General features: G+C 42.4%; 1 non-coding gene across 1 annotated transcript; it reads left to right on the top strand.

Moving 5' to 3' along the window:
- The first annotated feature begins 2,394 nt into the window (after window positions 1-2,394).
- Window positions 2,395-2,497, top strand: LOC130471026 (small nucleolar RNA R71). Its single transcript, XR_008931722.1, has one exon. It is a non-coding gene; the product is annotated as a small nucleolar RNA R71 (small nucleolar RNA).
- Window positions 2,498-3,507: the final 1,010 nt, after the last annotated feature.

Here is a 3,507-nt window from a genome sequence, read left to right on the forward strand (position 1 = left end):
TATACAGTAGGTCAATCAAAAATTCAAGATTTATCAACAAGAATCGCAAATATTTAATTTAACATCTTAAATTTACGAAATTTTGCATTCGAAAAACTAAAACCTTCGAAAAGTCATAGTTAGGCTTCGAATTTGAGAATTCTGGGTTCGGCAGAAAAATACTCTTTTTGTCAAAATTTTAGAATGCCTTTTACATGCGGAATTGACATAAAAATCACTCGATTTGGATGAGTAACGAAGAAACTGCCGAAAAACTGCATACGTATAATTAAATAAACGCAATTTGCAATTAATTAACAATTACGAAAATTAATCACCCCTTTTAATTCTTGCAAATTCGTAATATTTAACCATGTTCATGCAATTTAGATTATGAAAATAATAAGAGGCTCGTGATACCACTGTTAGGTTATGATACATATGACAATTCATAAATCATGCGGAAACAACCATTAAGCCAGGAATACATATTATTTACACATAATCATTTAGCATAGTTTAGATGCATACTCTTTGTTGCGTGCCTTCCCTAGCTGCGCCCGAACCGAACAAGAACAAGTCTTTAGGACTCCAAGTGTCGTCCCTCCGTAGATAGTCCACAGCACGTCCGGATCCGCCTTAAGATTGACCAACTAGAATCGCGCCTAAGGTACTATAAATTTTCGGCACTTTTGAGCAAGATGTGTGACTGAATTTTTCTCTTAAAAACTCACTTTGAATACTTGAATAACTCGTTATAAATTGTGAACCCAGGCCACATATTTATAGGGGTATGGAAAGAGAGTTGGAATCCTATTAGGATACGAATTAATTAAATTAGAATTATAATAAAACTCTTATTTAATTAATTTATCAAACAGAATTAGGAATTTAATCATTAAACGAATTCTGCATGTTTTAGGTTTCGTATGCGAACACAAACACTTACGCGAGCATGACCCGCAACCGTGCAGGCCATGCCCGCGCACAGCCCACACGGCCGCACGGCCCACGCGAGCTACAAGCCCACGCGAGCTGCAGCAATGCTCGCAGCCCACTGCTCGCAGCTGCGCGCGCTGCGCGCGCTGTGCGCGCTGCCACGGCCTGCTGGGCCTGGCCTTGCGCTGGGCCTGGCGTGGCCTTGGCTGTTCGTGTGGCGCGCTTGGCTTGCTGGGCGATGGCCTGGCTTCGTGCTGGGCCCTCGTCCGGCAGGCCTCGTCCGATGCTTATTCGTACGATACGCTTCCGATTAAATTCCCGATTCCGGAATACATTTCCGATACGAACAATATTTAATATTTTCGATTCCGGAATGAATTTCCGTTTCGAACAAATATTTAATATTTCCGTTTTCGGAATTATTTTCCGATTCCGATAATATTTCCGATTCTGACAATATTTCCGTTTCCGGCAATATTTCCGATTCCGGCAATATTTCCATTTCCGATAATATTTTCCGATATGTTCCATGTTTCCGTTTCCGGCAACATCTACGACTTGGATAATATTTATATTTCCGATACGATCCATATTTCCGTTTCCGGCAATATCATCGTTTCCGGAGTATTCATTTCTTGCCTGTGACGATCTCAGCTACCACTGAAACCAAGATCCGTCGATTCCGAATATCCATAGTTGGAGTATTTAATGCCATTAAATACTTGATCCGTTTACGTACTATTTGTGTGACCCTACGGGTTCAGTCAAGAGTAAGCTGTGGATTAATATCATTAATTTCACTTGAACTGAAGCGGCCTCTAGTTAGGCATTCAGCTCACTTGATCTCACTGAATTATTAACTTGTTAATTAATACTGAACCGCATTTATTAGACTTAACATAGAATGCATACTTGGACCAAGGGCATTCTTTCCTTCACATATTCCATATGAAAATCACCTTCATACGAAGGGCCATAATCCACAAAAGACACGTTATGAACCAAGGGACATGCATTGGGGAAGTGACCATAATCTTGGCAATTGTCACAAAAGGAAGTGCCCGGAAACATAGTGTCATAGGAACTAACCTTGCTCTTCCCCTTTGTGAGAAGAGTGGCCGAAGGTGATGTAATTGTATATGGTGATGGTGGTGGCTTGTTTCTCTTCCCGTAAATGGAGATGGTGGTTGGCTTGGCGAGCTTTCAAGTTTCTCCAACCTCGAGCTAAGCTTCTCAATGATCCTAGCTTGCTCCATAGCATAAACCGATCCTTTACCATCATCACTCCTTCCCTTGCCATCATAGTCCCTTGCACCAACGTGCCAAGCTTGATAATTTTGGACCACGTCCTCAATTATCTCTTCAATTTGATCCTCGATTTTGTTCATGATGGGACCTTCCGCGCCCGCATCTAGACTTGTCTTTGAACTTAGGCTCAACCCCAAGTAGAAGGTTTGAAGTAACAACCACTTAGGGATCCCATGATGAGGGCATTCCCATTGGTACTCCTTAAAACGATCCCAAGCTTCAAAAAGTGACTCGTCTCGCCTTTGCTCAAAGGATTGAATTTTGTGGTGATATTCCGCCGTCTTCCCATGCGAGTAAAACTTGCTCAAGAACGCACTAGTCACCTCGTTCCAAGTGCGAAGTGAGTTGGGCTTGACCTCCTTGTCAAGCCACTCACTAGCTCGCCCAAGTAGTGAGAAACGAAACAAGGTCAACCTCACGTAGTCCGATGTGACACCATTGTGCTTGATTGTGTCACAATAGTGCTCGAATTGTTTGAGGTGTTCGTGAGGTGACTCGTTGCTCTTCCCACAAAAGGGGTGGCTTTGAACCAAGTTGATCAAGGCGGGCTTGATCTCAAAGTTGTTGGCACTCATTGTGGGGGCTTGAATACCGCATGTTGCTTCAAATGCCCCCGGTATTCCCAAGTTCTTAACCGGGAGCGCCATAGTCTCAAAAGCTTGCTCACTCTCTTTTTGCTCTACGCCTACACTCAACGATTCGAATCTGTTGTGGCTTGATGAGCTAGACCGAACACGCCTTGATCTCCTAAGTGTCCTTTCCAATTCGAGGTCAAGAGGATGGAGGGTCCTTTGACGAGCACGCCCCGTAACAAGCATACAAACTCAAGAAAACCGTGAGTAATGCCAAGGAAAAAGAAAGCTAAGAAAAATTGCAATGTTTTTGTATTTTCTAATGATAAACTAGTCTCAACTAAACTCAATAACAACGACCGTTCCCCGGCAACGGCGCCATTTTGATAGGGTGTTTTTCCGTCGTTGAAAGCTCAACACCTCACCAAACAAAATTTATAAAACCGCTAGACTAACCGGCTATATGAACTATAGCGGCAAGTGTAGGGATCGTCCCATAGAAACGGTGGTTATCGAGTTTAGATGTCAAGCTAGTTCGAACAAGAATTTGGTTTGAATTATCACTAAGAAACTAAAACTAACAATTATGCGAAGTTGAATCAAGAAAAGGAACCGTTAGGGAGTTAGGGATAGGCTAGGGAAATCGGGGGAAATGAACTAAACTATCTAGAAATGATGATCATGCAACGACTTGGCAAATAGGCAAATA

Source organism: Spinacia oleracea, chromosome 3, assembly GCF_020520425.1.
Source record: "Spinacia oleracea cultivar Varoflay chromosome 3, BTI_SOV_V1, whole genome shotgun sequence".
In the NCBI taxonomy this organism is placed as follows: Eukaryota; Viridiplantae; Streptophyta; class Magnoliopsida; order Caryophyllales; family Amaranthaceae; genus Spinacia; species Spinacia oleracea.